The sequence below is a fragment of the Carcharodon carcharias genome, chromosome 13 (assembly GCF_017639515.1).
Source record: "Carcharodon carcharias isolate sCarCar2 chromosome 13, sCarCar2.pri, whole genome shotgun sequence".
Taxonomy (NCBI): Eukaryota; Metazoa; Chordata; class Chondrichthyes; order Lamniformes; family Lamnidae; genus Carcharodon; species Carcharodon carcharias.
In genome coordinates this window covers 132,813,325-132,838,121 of record NC_054479.1, presented here as the reverse complement: position 1 = coordinate 132,838,121, position 24,797 = coordinate 132,813,325, and the positions used below count along the sequence as shown (strand labels likewise).

Sequence of the window (24,797 nt, the reverse complement as noted above, 5' to 3'; positions counted from 1 at the left end):
CATTTTGTGTCGAACCAAGGCAACAGCTAACCTCACGAATGGTTTACATGGAAACAATGACTGTGTTCTGTGCCTCGGCCATAATATCCCTATCATGAGCACGAGATTCATTGGAAAAATACATACTGGCCTCCAACCTCCATGTAAATATATGTCTTTTTTCCAGTGCACAATAGAAAGAAGCAACATGTGATGAACGATTTATAAAAAGGTCAGCAAACTGTAGGCCCTGTATGATTTTCCATTACGCCATTTATCAAATACAACTTTGTGACCCGAGCATTTTCAGGCAAGTCTCGTTTTTGAATTCCAATCCTGACACACATTCCTTGTTCAATCAAGGATGACTGGACGTAAGCAGCAAAACTGGAAACATCTTTAGTAAACAACCAGCATTAAAAGGGCTGAGTTCCATGTACCAATCGCCAGTGAGGTTCACTAGCCACATACTTGTCAAAATAAAAACAGCAGCTGCCATAGATTTGTTTTCTTGCCTCGTGACATGAACAGTATTTATGAACAAGCAAAAAACAAGTTAATTGGTGCAGTGTTCTTCAAAGTTCTCTCTCAGCTGCCATGATACGGAAACCAGTCTTGCCCTTGGTCTTCAACATGAGGGTCCACCCACAAAGTTGTTCTGATTTTTTTTCCCCCTCTGAGCATCAACCCCACACACACATACACGCACAAAGTGTTGACTCATGCTGGTCAGATATCCACAAGTGGGATACCCCCAGGTACATAAAGCCAAGCTGAGGGACAGACTATTCCCCCATGAGGAAAGGACAGAAGAAAATAGACTAGCCTAGCCTTGTTCAGACTCAAAAACAACACACACACACCCCCACACCTTCCAGTGGAAGTCATTGAGCAGGGATCTGCAGAAAAAGCTACTGCTGAAATTTCAATAGTTCCTACGTTCACTCATAGTCCTGTGGCTGAAATCCATAATTTAGCACAGCCCAGGAATCCAACCTGGAATGTTCTTGAATTCAGCTGCATTATGGTAAAAAGCACTCAACAGTTGAGTCACAAAGTGAACTATATTGCCAATATTGAAAATAATTAAGCAATTAATGGGATCTAAAGACAGTATGATAACTAACTGCATCTTCCAGTTTCCTAGCCATTACTCACAGAAATGTATAAGAAAGCAAAACAAAGAGGAACCCAGGTTAGACAGATCCAGAGGATATGTATGTTGTAAAGAGAATTCTATAAGAAAAGTTTTACAAAAATTGGGAGCCACAGACTTAATGTAAAACAAATAGCCCAAGCTAAAAAGACCGAGATGGGATGGTCTAACTTTCCTCCCTCAGACAGTGCCACACAGCACTGTAGGTCAATCACCAAGGTTACTTGGGCCGACTAATCGATGATACATGCTGATTTCACGCACAGCGCTAAAAAGCAATTGTTACTCACTGCAGCAGTGTGTGTGTGAGCACCAAAGAAAAAAAAGGTTCCTGAGCATCATCTCATTCTCTTCCCTGTTCAGCCAAAGCCCCATTTTTGGTCCAGCCAAAACTGTGTGGTCAGTGTAGGTAATGCAGTTTGGGAACAGCAGGGCAGGTAGCAACTCGCTACTTGATGCCAAGAGTAAGGAAGCACAAAAAAGCCGAGAGCAAGAACTGCACCAAATAATTTCGGCATGTTGGTTTTTAAAGAGCAAGAAAATAAAATCGAACAGCCAGAATGTAAGATTTTGGAAAGCAGAATCAAGCCATCGGATTTTTTCCTTAAGCTGGGGGCTAGTGGTGGCATTAGATTGGGGGTGGGGGCGAGAGTATGGCCAAAGTTATTTGGTTATGGAAACAAGGCTAGAGAATGGAAATATTATTCACTTTTGACACCTGCCAAAACTATCTTTGATGACACATTTTTAAATCCAACACACATTAAGACTCTACATCACTCCCCGGTAATGTCCCTCAATCCACTCTCAGAAGAGCCATCTTATTGCATTTTCCAGCATTATTTTGACCTCTGAATAAAACTGCCAAACTGTACAAATAATGGGCATTTCTCTGTGGCGAGACTGAAAAACGGAAGCGAGCTCGGAACTGCGATGAGCCTTCCAATTATTCAAATTTGTATTCTTCACACCAAGATAATGCTTTCATCCCACAGATGTGAACGGCATTCAACCTCAGATCCCAAATGCAAACACACAGTACGATAACCCCACACACCTTTCAGTTACCAGGAATTAACCTAACTTTAATTAAGGAGATCGGCATTATCTGTCATCCTCGAAGCATAACTAAGGTTAATACATGCAAAACAAACTAAGGTCAATATTATGATCAAACTGCTGCTTTAAAATGGACAATCCTAAACTCAAACGTTCTGAGAAATAGCCAACCATCAAACCAGAACTGCTAGAGCATTTTTTTTTCTTCATTCTTTCATGGGTCCTGGGCATCACTGGAAAGACCAGTGTCCGTTGCCCATCCAAAATTGCCCTTGAACTGAGTGGCTTGCTAGGCCATTTCAGAGGGCAGCTAACAGTCAACAACAATGTTGCAGTCAGTATGACATATTTCCTTTTTACCTCCAAATGTCACTAGTGAACTAGATGGGTTTTTATGGTCACCATTAGAGGCTAGCTAGCCCAATTTATTAATTGAATTTAAATTTCACCAGCTGCCTTGGTGAGATTTGCACCCATGTCCCCAGAGTATTAGCCACCCTCTGGACTACTAGCCTAATGACATGACCACTACTCTAACGGCTCCACCTTAGCATTAAGCTATGAGGAAATTGACCTTCCTTCCAGGTAGTTCATTTTCTTCACTCTCCTTTCAGCAACAATTAGGGCCAAATCAGTAATTATCAATCTTGGTTGGCTGCACTCTATTATTCTACCTGATAGAATTAAAGGTTTCCTGCCCAAGGAAACTGCCAACACCTCTCCTTGGGGGGGATAAATTCCAAGTGTGTCCTCATTAATTACCACATCACGTCCAAAGACACTTTGAGTCCTCCAACATATCGTCATCACCCAGCTCCAGGCCAACTCTTGCACTGTCCTCTCTAATCTTGTTTTTGTCTTCCACGATTGATCAAAGTCATCGGAACCCTTTTTGACTAGGACCTCATCACATTAACCTTCCTCGTCCTGCTTGACCTGACTCCCAGCATTCAATTGTCAATCATTGCACCATCAGCTGTCTTGACCTTAAATCTCTGGAATTCCATCCCTACACCTCTATCTCTCCCTGCCCCTCTAAGATGCTCCTTAAAACCCATCTCTTCCATCAAGTGGCTAGTCACTTGCCCAAATATCTCATGTTGCTTGGCATCAAATTTAGACTGATTATGCTCCTGTGAAGCGTCTTGGGCTGTTTTTTTTTAAAAAGTGCACATTATACATGCAGATTGTTGGTCCATCTCACTGGGAACGTATTTTGGCCCCATGCCATATTTATCAACAAATCCCACACGTTTCCTTTAAACAATTTCTTCTTTTACCCAATGAAGTCATCCCAAGTGTGGCTCAAGGTCCCATCCTTGCCTCCTTCTGATCGTCTTCTACATGATGCTCTTCAGTGAAAGCAACTGCAAGTAGCATAGGATCAGCTTTCACATATGCACAGAAGGCACTCCCGTCGAGCTCACCCACCACCACATTAAAGTCCACGATTGCCAATGTGTTTTCTGACAGCTAAATCCAATATCCAGCTCCTGGCAAGACCAAACCTCTCCTGTTCAGCGCCCAGGCAAGTCACTGCACCAAGACCCCAGGATGAGGCAGACAAAGTGCAACTTTGTTGTTCTGTTTAACCCTGGGCAAAGCTTCCAACCCCAATGCTAGCCACCACTCATTTCCAATTTTGCAGGATGACCTACCTCCATCCTAACTTAATATTACTATCACTTCCAAAACATGACTGCCACCCAATATTTTCCCTATTCACCTTCCCAAGGTTTTCCCTTCACCAACTGTGCTTCCAATATTGGTCTACACTCAGTTCCACATCCCCACCATTCCCATCCTCACCTTAACTGGTTCTCTATTGTTACTGTTTGTTATTGACAAGATATTAACAATGTAAATATCATGTTAATTGTTAAGGTCAAGACAAACAGGCGATGGGTATTTGAACACGTATAAATAGGGGACAGCTGGGACACTGGGGTGTGGGAGAGGAGAGCTGAGACACTGAACAAGTCAATAAAATCGCTCAATAAAGAAAAGCTTTGTCTCTTGGTTTCAGACTCACCAACCAGCTCGGATCCTATTAATATCCATCAATAAGTTACTATTTATCATATGCATGCCTATTCATGGACACAACTCTCTCAACCTCTGCAATCTTCAATGAATATTCCAGCACACATCCTCCACTCTCGTAACTCCAGCCTTTTGTTATGCTGTCCCACTTCCTTACAATACCTTCAGGCATGCAGAAACACTTCTCCCCTTCACAAAACCCCTGTTTCATCTAATCCCTGGTCATCAACTCCTACCTTCGCTTCCACCTCTGCTTTCATTACATTCAAAGCATTATAAAAGCAGAATGATACCTAGAATGCTCGATGCTGAAATCACATACAGCAAAAAATCAAGAGAGGGTTAGAAATATCCAGCAGCTCAATCAAATGTCTGCCTGAAAGAAAGGAAAAAGCATGGGGTTAGCATTTTGGGTGTGACCTTTCATTAAGATCAAGTTCTGACGCAGAAAGTTATCCTCTCTCAGGGGCTGATAGATCCACTTATCATTCCTAATGTTTTCTGTTCAAACTCAGATTTCTTGAACCTCTTGTTTTTTTCCATTTCTACATGCAACAATGTTCGTCAATGATGTGACGCAGCACAAAACAGAATAGAAAGCAGCACCAAGTCAGATGGGACAGAAACCAATGATCAACAAGATGAAAAAAAATCCAATTATGGGTAGTCGGCCTTTTCTGATTTTAATATGCTAAAAAATATATTTTCAGTCAACGCTTTTTGCCAAAAAAAATACATTGAGAGAAATTCTCTCTTTAATAAATAATTTCCAGTTCTCAAAAAATCTTAATATAATTCACAAATTTAAAAAACTTATTAATATCTACTGCTGCTAATTGAGCTGGCTGTATAGGCAGTCTTAACAGTATAGGAATTTAGACTGCTGGCAGGGTTATAAGCTATCTAGAGACAGTTAGTTAATATAGCACAAATTTTAAAAAAATTAAGACTCTGTACCAGTAAAATTCGTTATCTTTTTAGACATATATCAAAATCACGCATCAACTCACACTCTGTCTCTTGGCCTCCCCTCCCAACACCTAGCTACGCAGTTGAGAATTGGGATGTTTTGTAGCTGCGGAAGACACATCCCCGGGTAGCGCCGCTCGGAGCCTGTTAGCTCTCGTCTCTTGTGCAGCCGTCTCTGAACTGTTGCGAAGGCTTGTGCTACTTGGAATTAACGCACATTCATATACAGCGACATACACACACACACACACACACGATTCATCTACACTAGACATATCGAGACACGTATATAAACAGATGCAAATATATTTAAATGCAGTCTTTTAAAAAAAAATGTTAGGAAGACCCACAAAATTCCCAATTTCATCTGCAGCCAGCCAATGTAAACAACCGCAGAAATTGAGGCTAAAAGAATAAATTAGAAATAGACACTGACACACTTCCGAGTCAAAAGTCACATCCAGCTGACAATAGTGACATTCCACCCCCTCTTGCCACGGACAGCACTGTATTTGCCGGACGAGTGGGTTGAAGCCTTGGGTGTTAACTCTCCACCCACCCCGGGGGGGGCTCTTCCTCCATGACTGACTCAAGCTGTTATTCTGTAAACCTGGAAAGTTGGGTGGCTTCACTGGAAATTCCCAGGTGCCGCCCAGTCCTCGTGTGTCATTTCCCCGTGTCATGGTGCGCTCATACAGTAAGTGTCGAGAATACATCAGGATCCTAACGGGAAACACGAAGGATGAGCCAAAATGTCAACAACCACCAAAAAAAAAATGACCCACCACAAAAATTACCTCCAACCTCCCCACCCAACAAGAAACTCGGGCAACAAACTGGAAGGCGCTTCTCCAGAGAGGGGGCGGCTCTTAGCAGCGTTTGCTACCGTTTAACAAATATTAGCCCACTCCAACTCTCTGCAGTAGAATAAGATAGTGAACCTCCACCACACTTGTATCAAAATACAAGCGGTCTCTTTGAACTAGTAGGGAAAAGTCGTGGACGCGCTTCCCCCAGCGCGTCCCCCTTCCCTCGGATAAGGAATGTGGTTGTAAACAAATCCCATGAGCAAGTGTTTTGGGAGTGAGGTTTTCTTTTTGCAAGAATCGGTGTTGTAATAAGTCACGAAAACGTGAACTGGGGATTAAAAGGGGACATCCAACATGCTTTACTTGGGGGGAAAAAAAAAGAAACTTGCATTTAAGATGTACTTTAAAGTCACTGGGCTTCTGGAATAAAATATAGCCTCTTAGGAATGATCCCAACAGTTGCTACATGACAACGCAAAGTTCCAAAACATGAATGTAACATTAGAGAGTGTGCACAATGATGCTACTACACAGTTTGAAAATGCTTCAGCATTTTCTCGTTAGCCTGGGGTTCCCCCCCCCCAAAAAAAAATTGCCTAACCTGTTCTTTGGATGGGATTCTTTTCACCTGTATTCCCTCGGGGGGGGGGGGGGGGGGGGGGGGGGGGGGGGGGGGAGGAGGGGAGGTTAACCTTCAATGGACTTCCAAAAGAAAAACGCAACAGGATGATCCAAAGCAAATAAAGTAACACGTTGCTGCGTCACAGAGAGCTGGAAACACAAGTCACATCCGTCAGGAGCTCAGTGAGGGGAGTTGGGATATCTCTTCAAGTTGCTGGCTATGGTGCATAGAGAGAGTGCGCGCCTTTCAGTCCAATGTAGAAAGTACCACCTACAAATTCCTCGTGTGATTGATTATAAACAACCTTCCTTCCTGCAGTTCCTTCAAACAGCGAGGAGGAGGGGGGGGGGAAGAAATCCTCTTTAAATCTCTCGCAGACGCAGCATCCCCCCGTGCGCGTGCACGCCCACCCGAGCCCAAAAGAAAAGGGGGCGCGCCTGGGCTGCCAAGTTGCGCATCATTCGCAAGCGCGCTCCCGCCGCGGTTGCCCACCTCCACCAACCCAACCCCCCCTACCATCCCACATTTATGAACACTTATCTATATATAGAAACGCATGTTGCATTTGCTGTCTGTTTCCTAAAATGCAAATATATACATACATAACGTTTTGCAAAGGGATTGCCTCCGCGAAAATAAAAACAATTCAAACATCGTCACATGCGCGTCCCCGCCGGGCGCGCTCCCGGCCCCTCCAGCGCGCGTCAGGTGCTGCTCAATGTACCTTGCCTGACCATCGTGACGTCTTTCTAATTTCTGTTTACATCCTGTTCTCTGATGACAGGAGGGGGGATGGTGGTGGTGGGGGGTGGAGATGGTGAATATGCATTTAATGCAAGTTAGTTAGTTAGTTAGTAACTTCTTGCATTAAAAAGTTAATAAACAGCAGCAAGATTGAAACAAAACAGACAGATACTGACATTTGGCAGTTTGCAGGGGAGGGTTTGTACTGCCTGTCTTTGGAAATTGGACCATGTCAACACAGCGTCAGCACCCATGTTTACCCCCAGTCTGAATTTTATCTGCGCAACATTAGCTGGAATGCGGACATGAAATATAAAACACACGCACATCAACAGCAGCCCATGTGGCAATCAACCAGCTTTAGCAACAACAACAATAACGAATAAAATAGACGTTTAAACATACTCCCTGACCCCAGGGGGCAAATAAACCCCGGTTATCTTTACGGGGAGATGGAAAGAAAAAGTTGTCATTAATTAACATCATGTTATCCTTCATTTGCTCCTGGCTGTATCCGAGATGACCCGGCATTTTAAGAATTGCAACACTTTTATCCCCCATCAGGATACATTTTATTGCTATTCTGTTTTAAAAAGCTGGATTTAAACCCGCTGTTTAATTTCTATGAAAATACAATCACTTACGTTTCGAGGCATCAAGTTCAACGAGATTTTTCAACCTTTTTTTGTTCTCCCTCGCTTGCCCAACAAATGCAGATTTGAATTTTTGTTGAAAAAAAAACATACTTTCTTCGCAAGCCATATTTGGTGGTGGGGTTTTTTTTAAACAAAAAATGAAACGAATACTGACATCAGGTGAAGTGTTGCTGAGGAGGAGATTGGGGAACATCCATCTCGCACTCAAAGAGTCTGTAGAGGTGAAAACAAACAGAGGAGGAGGAGGACGACTTTACACCCACTGTGAAACTAACTGGGACTTCAGGCAGTCTCTTCATCTGGACTGTTTGCAGTGGATTGCGTCGAATCAACGTGTTTCCATCTCACTGCTGTGTCTGTGTGTGTGTGTGTGTGTTGCTTGGGTTGTTTCGTAACTCGATTATATCATGTCCATCATCATGTGACATAGTGTGCTGCGATGGAAACTTGTAAGGGGGGGAGGGGGGTAGGAACCGCGTGTTAAGAGCTTTGCAGCCCCATTCTCATAACACTCTGACCGGCTGCCCAAAAAAAAGACTGTCCCTATATTGCACCCGCCGCGTTTCCTAGCCAGCAAAGCGCTGGGAGGAGGAGGAGGCCAGCCCAGTACCACGAAACGGAGCCATTCACAGCAATTCTCTTCCATTAATGCTATGAGCTCCTGTGCATGTCACCGCGGAGGAAGTTTACGTATTTTTCTTAAGTGCTCGCTGTCGTTTTTTTTTGAAAAGTGTTGCTGCTTTAAAGCGAACAGCGTTTTCCTTAAAGGGGGAATGGAGATGCGCTGCATTCTACATCCATAAAATGTTAATTACAGCGCCATGGTCATTGCTGTTAAGCTGTCCTGCAAGTGGCTCTGTGCTTGTCTCTTGTGAACTTAAAGTCCTGTCTGCCAAGTTAGTTCAAGCACAGCGGAATGAGACCTCACGCGGCGTTCAAATCAAACAACAATTATCCCATCGCAACAGGTTTATAATTTTCTTAAGTCGTCCCAGAGATAGACAAATATTTAAAGAAGGGGGGGGGGGACCGGATGTTATTTAAATGCCACATGGTGTCAGATGTAACAATAATACACAGTTCAAAACAAAGGCATTAAATACTAGTGAGTCATAAAAAAATACGCCAATAATGCGTCAACTGACTTGTTGTCCAGGCGGCAAGGCTATCACATGTGCTTCAATGTGCCTTTTAAGTTACTGGCTGTTCAAATAAGCTGAACTGCACAGAAATTAGGGTCCTACCAGTAATTTCTTAGAGAGAAAGATTGTGCAGGACAGGGAGTTTCTTTTTAAAGAGCTGGAGGAGAGACAACATGAATAAATGAGTGAATGAATTTAAAAAAAATGTACGCGTGACCCTTTTGGAAATATTTTTATTTATAATACTGTGGACTCGCCATGTTGCGCACCGGGAGAAGGTCCCTAATTTCTGTGCAGTTCAGTTTATTTGAGGGTAGAGGGCTGGGTTAGTGTCCTGGAACGCACAGACATTGTGCTTATTTTTTTAAATAATACTTTGATTTTTCCATAATTGTTTATTGATAGCGAAATATCAAAACTTACAACAACTTGGGAAGCAGAGAAGTGGAACAGGTTGGAACAAAGAAGTTTATCTGAGGAGGGACTGGGAGATGTAAAACTGAGGTGTTACGGGGTTATCATTGGCTGGAGCGTCTAATTATACCGCAGCAAGTTACAGGGGCAATTCCCGTCATAAATACAGACATTGGACTCTGTCATAGAAAAGTTGACACAAAAGTATGACAAGGATGAGCCAATAGAAATCAAGGTTTCGTGGTGCAGGCACAAGAATTTTTACATATCGTATGTTTTCCTCCTCAGTTTTAAAATTCTTGGCTGTTTTCAAATTCCTCCAAGGTTTTGCCCCCTCCCTATCTTTATAATTTCATTCAGCCCCACAATTCTCCAAGATAATCTGAGCTCATCTAGTTCTGGCCTCTTGAGCATCTCTGATTTTAACTTCTCCACAACTGATGGCCCTGCCACCAACTGCCAGTGCCTAAGGTCTGGAATTCCTTTGCTGAACCTCTCCACCTCTTTTCCTCCTTTAAGACACTCCTCAAAACCTACCCCCTTGACCAAGTTTTTGGCAATCTGCCCTAATATCTCCCTTTGTGGCTGGGTGTCCAATTTTGCTTTATGATGTTCATGTGAAGCCCCTTATGATGGTTTGTCATGTTAAAAGCACTATATAAATATAAGTTGCTGTTGTTTTGCCATAAATACCTTCTGTTTAGCATGTACTTTCCGCAAGTATCACACTCATTTCTTGTAACAATTTCCTGATTACCCTTTCTCCCACCACACTTTCATAACGTTGCTAATGAAAAACATTGTGTCTTTTGACTCACCATGAACAATAGCAGAGATTTATCAGTATGATGGTTAATGGAATTCCAGAGTATTGCAGTAAATTAACCCAAGACAGTGGAACATAGAGTCAGACTGGTAAAGAGCAAACTTAGAACTGATATCATGGAGTTTTCCTTCATCCTCAAGTATCCTCAAAACATGCAATGACCTTTTGGAATAGGGTGGTGGAAGCAAAACTCCTGCAGTCATTTAAGGAGCAGATACTGTGATGCTAGAACCGTGCAGTCTTTCGGGATAGATGAGCTAACGTGGGATTTCCTCAAACAAGTCTACTGGGGGAGAAGTCACTGGTAACGTCACTGGACCAGTAATCTAGAGGCCCAGGTCTGGGGACACAGGTTCAAATCCCACCCCGGCAACTAGTGGAATGTAAATTCAATTAATAAATCTGGAATTGACAACTAGGCTCAGTGATGGTGATCATGATAACTATCATCAACTTAGCACAAATATCTATCTGGTTCGTATGTGTCTTTTAGGGAAGGAAATGTGGCATCCCTATCTGGTCTGGCTGACATGTGATTCTGGACCCACAGCAATGTGGTTGACTCTGAAATGGCCTAGCAAGCCACTCAGTTCAAGGGATGGACAACAAATGTTTGCCTTGCCAGTGATGGACACAATCCATGAAAGAATAAATTTTTAAAATTTTAGTGAATGCAGAGCATTAAACAGATTTTCCCTGTGCTGTAAACTAAACTTTTACTTAAAATGCCAATGAAACTTGAATCTTACAATTGGAGGAAAGATCATGCAGGTGTGAAATTAGGAAGCAGTTTCTCATAGAAATATTGGTGGAAATCTGGAAATTTCTCTTGCAAGAGGCCATGAATGCTGAGCCAATTGAAATTTTCAAGATTGAGATTGATAGATTTTTCCTGGGTAAGTGTAAGAAACAAGGGGAAATAAATAGTGTTCACATACAGGTCAGCCATTATTTAAATGAATGATGGAATAGGCTTGATGGGCTGAACAGTCTACTGCTGTTCCTATGTTCCTGTGTAACTATTATTGTGGATTCATAATTTCAAAATGTTTTTGAATGTTTTAAAGTGAAATATAGCATTCATTGGACATTGCCCTGAAGAAGAGTCAGAGGGACTCGAAACACTTTCTCTCCACAGATGTTGTCAGACCTGCTGAGTTTTTCCATCATTTTTTGTTTTTGATTCATTGGACAATGATTAACATAGGGTCTGTTTTCTGCACAATTGTGCTTAATTTCATGAAAAACAAAATGTCTGAAATCCAAATTTTTTCTTGTTTTGTTTTGAACGAACATTCCACAGATGTGTATTCACGTCAGTGAAACACTACTCCTGTTATGAGTGGCAGTGGCACACATTGTTATTATAGTTTACTGTGATTATGTTTACAACTGAAGTTTACATAGTCATTTTTAGCCTGGCATTACTAAAAATATCCTCTACAGAATAACAAATATTCAAATGTACTAATCAGTATATACTAAAGCTAAAATAATCATTAAATATCACATTAAATATCAGAAGCCCTTTACGTGATTTTGAATAGCCTTTCTCATTTGAAATAACTGATTAAAATGTAATCAGTTGACATGTAAAATCAGTCTTTTGAATCTTTCTTCTGAGGTTCTCATCCACAGCCCTTTACATAAATAACATAAGTGTGGGCATGAGAGAGAATAGATGGACAAATACAATTTGAAGGTATAGATTGTGCTGCTTTAACTCATGCTCAATTTATTTTGTCACCTTTGAGTCAGACTTGTGGGTTCAAGCCTACTTCAGTGTTTAAGCATAAGAATTTAGGGTGATACTCCAGTGCAGTATTGATGGATTAACAGGTGCTATCTTTTGAATGAAACATGAGCCAAGGTCCCATTAGGCTGTTTAGCTAGGCAAAACAAAACCTTTCGTAGTATTCCTAGAATGGTACTACACAGAAAGACATAGTGATGATTGCACAATGTTCAGCACCATTCGCAACTCCTCAAATACTGAAGCAGTCCATGCCCATATGCAGCAAGACTTGAACAACATTCAGGCTTGGGCTGCTAAGTGGCAAGTAACATTCGTACCACAAAGGTTCCAGGCAATGACCATCTCCAACAACAGAGAATCTAACCATCTCCCCTTGACATTCAATGGCATTACCATCACTGAATCTCTGACTATCAATATCCTGGGGCTTACCATTGACCAGAACTGAGCTGGACCAGCCATATAAATACTGTGGCTACAAGAGCAGATCAGAGGCTGGGGATTCTGCAGAGAGTCACTCACCTCCTAACTCCCCAAAACCTGTCCATCATCTACAAGCAAAAGCCAGGAATGTGATGGAATATTCTCCACTTGCCTGGATGAATGCAGCCCCAACGGCACTCAAGAAGCTTGACACCATCCAGGACAAAGCATCCAGCTTGATTGGCACCCCATTCACCATCTTCAGCATCCACTGCCTCCACCACTGATGCACAGTGCCAGCAATGGGTACCATCCACAAGATGCACTGCAGTAACTTACCAACGGTCCTTAGGCAGCACCTTCCAAACTCACGACAGCCACCACATATATGGACAAAGGCAGCAGCTGTATGGGAACACCATCACCTGCAAGTTCCCCTCCAAGTCACACACCATCTTGACGTGGAAATATATCACCGTTCCCTCACTATAACTGGATCAAAGTCCTGGAACTCCCGCCCGAACACCACTGTGGTTGTACCTACACCACATGGACTACAGCGGTTCAAGAAGGCAGCTCACCACCACCTTCTCAAAGGCAATTAGGGATGGGCAACAAAAATCCCATGAAAGGTTAAGAAAAGTATATATGGCACAGGAACAGGTCATTTGGTCCAATGAGTCCATGCAGGTGTTTAGACCCCACTTTATCTCTTCCCATCTTTTCTCATCTAAATCTACCAATACAACCATCTATTCCCTTCTCCCTCACATGCATGTCTAGCTTCCCCATTAATGGATTTATACTATTAACACAACCACTCCCTGTGGAAGCGAGTTCCACATTCTCTCCACTATTTGGGTGAAGAGATTTCTTCTGAATTCCCTGTTGAATTTCTTGGTCACCATTCATATTGTCTGATTAAGCTCTCCCCCACAAGAAGACGCATTCTTTTTGCACCCACTCTATCAAATCTTTCCATTTTTTCAAAGACCTCTATTAGGTCACTTCTCAGCCTTCTTTTACCCTGAGAGGAGAGACTCAAGACTGGATTTTCCTCTTGGAGGTGGGAATCAGGAAGAGGGTTCAATTCCAGGTCGTGAACCCACACCTGATGCCAATGTGCTGTGAAGCACGGTTTTTGCAGTGTCAGGGTCTTACTGACCTGATAGATGGGACCTGCCACCCAGTTACCAGTTAGTGGATTGCTGTGGTGGTGGGGTGGTGGGGGGTGGGTTGTGGCGGGGTGGGCTGGTGGGGGATGGGTTTGGTGGTGCAGGAATGAAGAGGTGGGGGGGGAACACTGGGGAGATGGGCCAGCCCATATTGACAACCATTGCCAGGACTGCTGTCTGTGTGTCACGTTAAAAAAGAGAGGATTGTCATGTTCAAAGTGGCCAGGGCAAATGGAGAGTTGGGACCCGGGATGGGGTTGGGAAAGGTTGGTTACTAAAATTTTATTAGTGCTCAGTCCGTTTTATCCAAACTCTTACTTTTTGCATTAAGTGAAACTATTTCAGCTCTGCCACCTCTATTCCTGTTAGGGTGCACCTGGTCATGTTCAGAGAGCTACCCACTCCCATGAAATTCTCAGGAGGTCAGGAAACAAGCTGCCTAATGGCCTCAATGAATGAGGCGGGCTACTTCACTTTCCCATCATCTCCCTGTAGCTGCACAATGGAAGAGATAAATTAATGGGTTGGGTGAACATGTTTCATCCAATTCAATTTTCTTTATTCTTTCATGGGATGTGGGCATCACTGGCAAGGCCAACATTTGCTACCCATTGCTAATTGAACTGATTGGCTTGCTAGGCCATTTAAGAGGGCAATTAAGAGACAACCGCATTGCTGTGGGTCTGGAGTCACATGTAGGCCAGACCAGATTTCCTTCCCTAAAGGACATTAGTGAACCAGGTTGGTTTTTACAACAATCAATGATAGCTGTCATGGTTACCATTACTGAGGCTAGTTTTATATTCCAGATTTATTAATTGAATTTGAAATCAAATTCCACCAGCTACAGTCTTGGGATTTGAACACATGTTCCTATGGCTTTAGCCTGGGTCTCTAGGTTGCTAGTCCAGTGACATTACCCACCACGCCACCATCTCCTGACCACTCCCACCCCCCAACATTCACACGATTAATCTCTGTCCGAAACATTAATTTCTCTTTTCTGATGGTGGTGGACCTGAGATCTGGTGCTAGCATTTTTTATTATTCTACATTAGTACTTTAGGCTGGTTGGAAATCTGGGTTTTAGAGCTGGAGGACCAGCATCCAACATCTATTTCTCCACCTACTATTAGGACTCCTAACAAATTGCCATCACAGAATACACTTAATTGGTCCTGTTCATTACATTAAAATTCTTCAACAAACCCTCTGCTGTGATATTTGCTCCATCTCACTTCCCACTCTCTCAATCCCCACTTCAAATTCCAGGGAAGTTTTTTTTATAACGTGCTTTGCCATGTATATGCATAATCAGATACATTCAACAAGCCACCTGGATTTGGACCAGGGAGAGCTGTTTCTCAATGTATTGTTTGGAAATTTCAAAAACTCATAAATTGTAGGCCAAAGTTTGGCTTTTAAATTGCAGTCTTGTTTTTTTTTCCACTTTAGCTGCCCATCTGACATAGTATTACATAGTGTAGTATTTACAGTACAGAAACCGGCCATTCGATCGAATTGGCCCATGTGGCTGTTTATGCTCCACACATCTTAATAAATTGAAGACATGCTTTTCATGTTGTTATCATTTTCATCAAGAACAAAGCAAACTGAACTCTAACTGTGATCCTAATTCCTGTCCTGCTCCCTGTCCAGTTCCATAATTAGCCAAACGTAGGATCAGGCGAGGGGGTCTTGCGGCACGGTGGGTAGTGTCCCTCCATTTGAGCCAGAAACTCCAGGCTCAAGTTCCAATCCAGGACTTGATGGCCATGGAAGTTGTGATCATACTTTGTCCAAACACGTTGAGTATCAACTTGTAAATCCTTCCAACATATGCTAATGACAGACTGTGAGAGTGGGAACAATACCTGGTCAGTCATGTCATGGAATGAAACTTGGAGCCTCTACCATCACTATCCATGGTTCCAGGATACAACATGTATGTGAAAGTGCACATTTCCACAGCAACTCAGACCCTTGGGGTCCAGTTGGCTCTGTTGGCTGGACAGCCAGTGTGGATCAGATTGGTGCCAACAGTGTGGGGCTTGATCCCCATTCCAGCTGGTGGATTTGAGACGTACCTCTTTGCCCTACCCATGGTGGAGTTCATGGCGCTGTGGGTTGAACCTGCCTTCAGGCAGAGAACTCAAGAAGAATGATCAGGAATAGTCCATTTAGTCCCTCATTCCTGCTCTGCTATTCAATGAGGTCATAGCTGAATAATACAGTGACACCTTTGGATGTGTTAACAGCATGGATGTCAGGGCATGGTTCATTTCAGTCATACAAATCATGCATTTTTAGACTTTGTTAAATAAAATCGAGATTAGAATGTAAAAATGCTGAGAAAGCTTTACATGACTGCATGGTTTCTCTCAATATGGACTTTTCCCCAGTGGCCAACATGCTACTGTCTCAGGGCAGGTTTTTGATGTTTAATTGCTATTTTATGAACTTTGTATTAGAACAGTGTCAGGGCTTTCAACAGCTATTTCCTCTCTTGCTGCCCATCCTTTCTCCAACACGAGCAATTCATTTCAAATGTCGAGCTGCATATCCGCATCCTTCTTCAGCCTTCCCCAATCCCTTAACGTCAAACTTTAGTAACAATCTACCCTATGCTGTCATTTCAAAAATAGGTCACAATACTTCCAGCTCTAATAGATTCCCACAAGACCTACTTGGTGCCATCCAAGAGAATATAAAAGCAACTGTATGTCAGGCACTGCTACTTAGGTTCTCCATTAGAACAACACACATTGTACATGATGAGTTTACAAAACCCCACTCATTCAATGATATCAATCAACCCTATAAGTAAAACAATGCTTATACTCAACACAAGGCACTGCCCCTTTAAAGGAGAGTGTAGGTCTTATCATTTACAAACACACTATAACAGGTACATTAATCAACACAAGGACTGTTTGATAAGGACTGGTTAGGGCATTGTCCTTTTGCCACTGGCAGTTATTTCAAATTCAGCATAGGCTGATGGGATTCATATCTCCCCTCTCTGTGGGATTCACTGGACAAGTGAAGGAACTTTTGAAGCATTAAATCTAATTGAGCAACTTGTAGTCAAGTTAATAAGCTATAGAATCGACATATGGAGAGTGCTTCAGTACAAATGTCAAATGCAAAAAGACAAGAGATTCATTGCCTCATTTTGCAGATCGCTGAAGTTACAGCCAGTCATAGTGCAACCGGGAATTAGTGTGTGATGAAGAAAAAGGGTTGGACATTGTGTAGTCAGAAAACAGAAGCATTTCTGTGTGTGTGTGTGTGTAGAACTTACATTTGATTACTGGAATCAAATCAAATATAAATACAAACATGCACATACAAATTAGGAGCAGGAGTAGGCCACCCAGCCCCTCGAGCCTGCTCCACCATTCAATAAGATCATGGCTGATCTGATTGTGACCTCACTCCACATTCTTGCCTACCCCCAATTACCTTTCACTCCTTTGCTTATCAAAAGTCTGCCTACCTCTGCCTTAAAAATATCCAAGGACTCTGCTTCCACTGCCTTTTGAGGAAGAGAGTTCCAAAGACTCTCACCCCTCTGAGAGAAAAAACTTCTCCTCATCTCTGCCTTAAACCGGCAACCCTTTATTTTTAAACCATGACACCTAGTTCCAGATTCTCCCTCAAGGAGGAACATCCTCTCCACATCCATCCTGTCAAGACCCCTCAGGATCTTAAAGGTTTCAGTCAAGTCGTCTCTTACTCTTCTAAACTCCAGCAGATACATGCCTTGTCTAAGCTTGGCCTAAATAGCCAAGTGGTTATGGTACTGGGTTTATAACCCCAAGATCAAGAGTTCAAATCTCACAATGGCAAACTATGAAACAATGTAACTTCATCTGAAACAGGTGGAAATGGGTTTGTACTCGAAAGAGTTACGTCCTCTTAACGCTTGGCCTAAATAGCCAAGTGGTTATGGTACTGGGTTTATAACCCCAAGATCAAGAGTTCAAATCTCACAATGGCAAACTATGAAACAATGTAACTTCATCTGAAACAGGTGGAAATGGGTTTGTACTCGAAAGAGTTACGTCCTTCCCTGGAGAAGGAGCACGCGGTGTCTGCTGGCACTCTCGAGGCCTTCCGTGCTCGGTGGGCACCGCGGGGACTGGGGTGTTTTGTTGACCCCTTTAATCACATTTTGATTTAAAGTTTGTAAGTTTCCTTTAAAACTTTGTTCTTGGTTTTACAGCTGACCTGAATTAGGGGCTGTGCCTGATTTATCCCAATTTTGTTGATTTGGTTTTCATTTAAAAGATTATCAAGAGTTCAAATCTCACAGTGGCAAACAATGTAACTTCATCTGAATAGGAACAGATGGAAATGTGTTTGTACTCAAAAGAGTTACAAGCCTTGTCTGTCCAACCTGCCCATTCCTGGTATTAGTCTAGTAAACCTTCTCTGAACTACTTCTAATGCATTTACATCCTTCCTTAAATAAGGAGATCAACAGTGCTCCAAATGTAGTCTCACCAGTGCCCTGTAAAACTGAAGCATAACCTCCCTACTTTTGTATTCAATTCCCCTCACAATCCTTTTACAAGATAGTCTGGAGAGGTGAGTTTAACCTTATCTAGCCAGTGGAAACAGGGCTGCAAGGTAGTTAAAAATATCCTGAATTATCTACCTCGGCCTGGAATTGCTAAGATTCTGCATCCACAATTTTAATGTGCTCCTGCGAGCAGGTGGTAAGAACATTGGTCCAAAGCTGGGAGGATCCTTCTTTATACACACAGGTCAGTTCTCAACAATGGCATCAGGACCCGATTGCAATTTTAACTCGGGCCTGAGTGGTGAAGTCATTGCAGTTTTCCTGCCAACCTGGTAAAGAAGAGGACCAGCCTCAGAAGAGGCTGAAGTGCTTTTCTTTCCATTGCGGGGCTGTAGGGAGCAGGAGAGTTACCATGGGCCCCACAAGGAAAGATGAGGCTTCCCCCTCCCCAGACGTCCCACTGCCTCCCCCTTCCCGAATACAAGAGTCTCATGAGACACCAACCCTGACTCTGGAACCCAATTCAGCCACCACTTTTTTTATTCTTTCATGGATGTGAACTTTGCTGGCATTTATTGCTCATCCCTAATTTCCCTTGAGAAGGTGGTGAGCCATCTGCTTGAACCACTGCAGTCTATATGTTGTCGGAATGCACACACTGCTGTTAGGATGGAGTTCCAGGATTTTGATCCAGCAACAATGAAGGAACGGCGATATAATTCCAAGTCATGATGGTGTGTGGCTTGGAGGGGAACATGCAGGTTGCGGTGTTCCCATTTGCCTACTGCACTTGTCCTTCTAGATGATAGGGGTCACGGGTTTGGAAGGTGCTGTTGAAGGAGCCTTGGTGAGTTGTTACAGTATATCTTGTACTTGGTACACACGGATGTCATTGTATGCTGATGGTGGAGAGAGTGAATGTTTAAGGTGGATGGGATGACAATTAAGTGGGCTGTGTTCTGGATGGTGTCGAGCCTCTCTGGTGCTGTTGGGCCTGCACTCATTTAGTCAACTGGGAAGTATTCCATAACACTCCTGACTTGTGCCTTGTAGATGGTGGACAGGCTTTGGGGAGTCAAGAGGTGAATTACTCGTTGCAGAATTCCCAGCCTCTGACCTGCTCTGGTAGCCACAATATTTGTATGGCTGGTCAGGTTACGTTTCTGGTCAATGGTAAAGACAAGATGTTATGTTTCACAATTGTGTTGGGGAGAGATCTTTAGGCCACAATTTTGTGCCATTTGCCACTGACCTTCTGCCCATTCCAGGTGGGCACTGACCCAGCAACATGATACTGAAGCCTGCAAGCTGAGATCGCCCAGCCCTGATTTTTGCAACATCCTGTGAGTTTACAACTTACTCCGTTTATCCAAAACCCACCTGGAATAAAACTGGGGCCAGCCTTATTCCTTCAGCAGCACAGATTCTTGACAACCCTCCATCCTTTAGCCAAATGTATGACTTGAAGATAAGACACAGTCTGACAGATCGACATAAAATTACGTCAATTGGTCTTTGTATTAGTAATTGGTAAATGTATTATAGACTAAGTATTGTGATCTCACCCTCCCAATGGAGCAGCCACACTCTAAATCACTCAGGTTGGATTTGGACTACATCATTGTTCATATGAGACAGTGGGATGGCAGAATTTAAGTTTCAGCTCCTCTTTTTCTTCAAAACTAAGTAAAGTGTTCAACATTGATTAACAACCAAACATGCTAACTTGTCTGATATTTGATGGACAGCAGCTGATGTTATGACTGTCGGAAAATAGAAAATAAACTCATATGTGTATTTCACATGGATCTTGTAAAATAAGCCATAAAGTTTGGAAGTAATACTAATTTAGCTGTAACACCACTACCAAATGTACTGAAGTTAATCCCATCATTGAGCTCGAGGATGACAATATAAGGACTGTATAGATAAACATAGAGTCATAGGGATCTACAGCATAGAAAAAGGCCCTTTGGCCCATCAAGTCTGCGCCAGCCAAACAAGTACCTAACTATTCTAATCCCATTTTCCAGCACTAGGCCCATAACCTTGTATGCCATGGCATTGCAAGTGAACATCCAAATACTTCTTAAATGTTATGAGGGTTTCTGCCTCTACCACCCTTTCAGGCAGTGAGTTCTAGATTCCCACAACCCTCTCGGTGAAAAAATTCTTCCTCACGTTCCCTCTAAACTTCCTGCTCCTTACCCTAAATCTATGCCCCTGGTTATTGATCCCGCCACCAAGGGGAAAAGTTCCTTCCTGTCTACCCTATCTATGCCCCTCATAATTTTATACACCTCAATCATGTCCCCCCTCAATCTCCTCTGCTCCAGGGAAAATAACCCCAGTCCATCCAATCTCTCCTCATAACTAAAACCCTCCAGCCCAGGCAATATCCTGGTAAACGGCCTCTGCACTCTCTCTAGTGCAATCACATCCTTCCTATAATGCGGATTCCAGAACTGCACGCAATACTCTAGCTGTGGCCTAACCAGCATTTTATACAGTTCCAGCATAACCTCCCTGCTCTTATATTCTATTCAGCTAATAAAGGCAAGTATCCCATATGCCTTCCTAACCACCTTATCGCCCTGTCCCACTACCTTAAGTGACTGGTGGACATGCACACCAAGGTCCCTCTGATCTTCAGTACTTCCCAGTGTCCTACCATTCATCATGTATTCCCGTGCCTTGTTTGTCCTGCCCAAGTGCATCACCTCACACTTATTTAGATTAAATTCTATTTGCCACTGATCAGCCCATCTGACCAGTCTATCTATATCCTCCTGTAATCTAAGGCTACCCTCCTTCCTGTTTACCACCCCACCAATTTTCGTGTCATCCGCAAACTTACTGATCAACCCTCCTACATTCAAGTCAAAAGTGTTTATATATACCACAAACAGCAAGGGATCCAACACCGATCCCTGTGGAACTCCACTGGACTCAGCCATCCAATCACAAAAACACCCCTCGACCATCACCCTCTGCTTCCTGCCACTCAGCCACTTCTGGATCAAATTTGCCAAATTGCCTTGGATCCCATGGGCTCTTACCTTCGTTATCAGTTTCCCATGCAGGACCTTATCAAAAGCCTTGCTGAAGTCCAAGTAGACTATGTCAAATGCATTGCTCTCATCTACACACCTGGTCACCTCTTTGAAAAATTGAATCAAATTGGTCAGACATGACCTCCCCATAACAAAACCATGTTGATTGTCCTTGACTAATCCCTGCCTCTCCAAGTGTAGATTAATTCTGTCCCTCAGAATTGCTACCAATAGATTACCCACCACTGAGGTTAGACTGACTGGCCTGTAGTTCCCTAGTTTATCCCTTCCTCCCTTCTTGAATAACGGTACCACATTGGCTGTCCTCCAGTCCTCTGCCACCTCTCCTGTGGCTAGAGAGGTATTGAAAATATTGCCAGCATCTCCTCCCTTGCCTCACTCAACAGCCTGGGATGCAATTCATCCGGGCCTGGAGAGTTATCTACTTTTAAGCCTGCCAGACCACTTAGAGCCTCCTCCCTTTCTATGCTAATTTCTTTAATTATATCACAGTCCTTCTGCCTGATTTCCATATCCACGTCTTCCCTCTCACTTGAACATGCCATGCTGTAAATGACTTGAGAAGTATACACTGTCACGTATAAAATGATAAATTGGTTTAATTTATTAATCACTTAGTTCATGGCTCTACCTTTTAGTGATGGAGCCTCCTCGTTCCCAGTATATCTTAGTGCTTGGAGTAAACTCATCCCTTTCTGTTGGGTTAACAGCACTTGGTTCCTCGTTTTCAATTATCTCAGCCTTCTTCCTCGTGACTGTATGCCTGTTTGTTTCTGTAGTCACCGTTAGCTCCGCTTTTTAGCACAGCATGTTTGGATGTATATGGAGGATACTACTTTCCTTGCTTACAGTTTTCACCAACATTTGGCTTCTCTATGGGCAGAATTTTCTGTTTGATGTGCGGTGACATCGCTGGGTGAGCGTCCCGACATCACCGCGCGCCATCGCGATATTTTGCTGGGCAGGCGCGCAATGATGTCCGATGTGCGCCCACCATTAATTAAAGGGCCACTTAAGGCCCTTTAGTGTTCAACCGATGCCAATTTTTCAGCGCCCGTGCGATCTTCGGGTCAGCGCTCAGGCGCAACGGGGCAGGCGGGTAAGAGACATTTGTATTAACCTCATCCATGGGAGGGATAAGAGGGCTCTGTGGGGTTGTGAATCTGCTCTGTGAAGTATTTATTGTTGAAAGTTTTTCAAACCTGCCTGTGTGATTGGCAGTACTTCAGAACGCATTCCAGCTGCTTTTCCTGGACTCTTAACCTACAGGTCAGCACTCTGCACTGAGGAATCTTTTCCGGGCCTACTGGTTTCAGGAAGCCTTCCCTTAGCCTGGGTATGGGAGCTGATCTGTCCACTGGAGGCAGCTCCTCTGAGGAGGAAGGGAGGGCTAGAAGGGGGAGGTGGCCAGGGGTGCCCATTCAGCCTCCAGGGGAGCCACCTTTGGGAGGACAGGCGCAGGCACAAGGGGTGCAGGGCTAAGAGGTAGTCCAAGGCGGAAGGGGCCACAGAAGATGCCATTGTCCTGCTGCCAGGGTATACAGGTGGCAAAGCAGCTACCTCAATATGTCTGAGGTGCAGTGCTGAAGGAAGCTCCGTCTCTCAAGGGAGACAGTCAACTATATCTGTCAGATGATTAGGCCTGAGATCTCCGCTAACTGTGTGGGTGGACAGCAATGCCAATGGCTCTGAAGGTCACAGCTGCCCTCAACTTCTATGCATCTGGCTCCTTCCAGGGCTAGGCGGGTGATCTTTGCAGTGTCTCCCAATTGGCTGTCCACACTTGTGCCAAGCAGGTCACAGACGCTCTGGTCAGGTGTGCATTGACCTTAGTACTGTGCACACTTTTGGCCCCCTTCCTTGAGGAAGGATGTAGTTGCATTGGAGGCAGTTCAGAGAAGGTTTATTAGATTGATTCCAGAGATACAGGGCTTATCTTAGGAAAGATTGAGCAGTTTAGGGCTAGACTCACTAGAGTTTAGAAGGATGAGAGGAGATCTAATTGAGGTGTACAAGATGCTAAAGGGGATAGACAAAATAAATGTGGAGTGGATGTTTCCCCTTGTGGGGCAGTCTAGAACGAGAGGCCATAGTTTTAGGCCAAGGGGTGGTAGATTTAAATCAGAGATGAGGAGGAATTACTTTTCTCAAAGGGTCGTGAATCTATGGAATTCACTACCTCAGAGTGAAGTGGATGCCAGGACGCTGAATAAGTTTAAGGAGGAGATAGACTGATTTTTAATTAGTAATGGGTTGAAAGGTTATGGGGAGAGGGCGGGAAATTGAGGCCGAAATGAGATCAGCCATGATCGTATTGAATGGCGGGGCAGGCTCGAGGGGCTGAATTGCCTACTCCTGCTCCTAGTTCTTATGTTCTTATGTTCATCCACTTCGGTTGGGACCAGGCAAGCCAGACACAGTGAGCCAGAGGCTTCGCAGCCATTGCTGGCTTCCCCCGCGTCCAGGGTGCTATAGACTGTACACATGTGACGATCAAGGTGCCAGCGTGTGAGCCCGGTGCCTTCATCAACAGGAAGGGCTTCCATTCCATGAACGTGCATATATTGTGTGATCACAGGATGCTGATTCTACAAGTCTGTGCAAGGTGCCCAGGCATCTCCCACGACGTTTATACCCTCAGACACTCCCAGGTGCCGGGGCTCTTCAGTGCTCCAGCCCGGCTGGATGGATGGCTGCTGGGTGACAAGGGCTATCCCCTCAGAAGGTGGCTCATGACGCCTCTCCGCCATCCAAGAACAGAAGCTGAGCAGCGTTATAATAGGAGCCACGGCACCACAAGGGCTGTGGTGGAGAGAACCATCGGTCTTCTCAAGATGTGTTCCCAATGCCTGGACCGCTCAGGGGGCGCACTCCAGTACCCCCAAGATCGTGTATCGGTGATAGTGGTTGCTTGCTGTTCTCTCCACAATCTTGCGCTGGAAAGGAGAGATGCAGTGAACAATGAAGATGTTGATGCAGTGTTTGCGGCTGCACATAATGAGTCCAGCAGTGAGTCCGAGGATGAGCATGCACAGGGAAATGCTGAGGGGGTAGACGCTGACCTGGGAAGCTTTAAACCTTCAGCTAGCGCAACACATAATGGACCTCCAGGACAAGCCTGGGCTGCCGCCTTGATACTCGACACTTAAGTGCAAAATCTGCCAGGTCAGCAGCACTAACTAAAGGGTCTTGTAAATAAAGCTGAATGCCCAACAAATCACTCATTACACTCTTGTCAACCATACACATGCAGAGGAACCATCCACGTACATCCTCAATCATGGTCACACATCTGCGTTTAATGTGAAAGAACTTATCATAAAGAGAAAACAATAGTGTTAACAATAAAAAAAATAAATCATAAGGACCTCATCTCAGACCAACACAAAAAGCACCAGTGAAAAACCCGTGGTGTGCCCAAG

At 43.8% G+C, this 24,797-nt stretch overlaps 1 protein-coding gene across 1 annotated transcript in view; it reads right to left on the bottom strand.

Moving 5' to 3' along the window:
• Nucleotides 1-8,419, bottom strand: part of LOC121285838 — a 503,016-nt gene extending 494,597 nt beyond the window's left edge. Inside the window, exons 1-2 of the transcript XR_005944807.1 lie at nucleotides 8,026-8,419; nucleotides 5,643-5,929 (exon numbers count right to left, since the gene is read on the bottom strand). The gene's annotated coding sequence lies outside the window, so the exon portion shown is untranslated. The remainder of the gene's footprint in view (nucleotides 1-5,642; nucleotides 5,930-8,025) is intronic.
• Nucleotides 8,420-24,797: the final 16,378 nt, after the last annotated feature.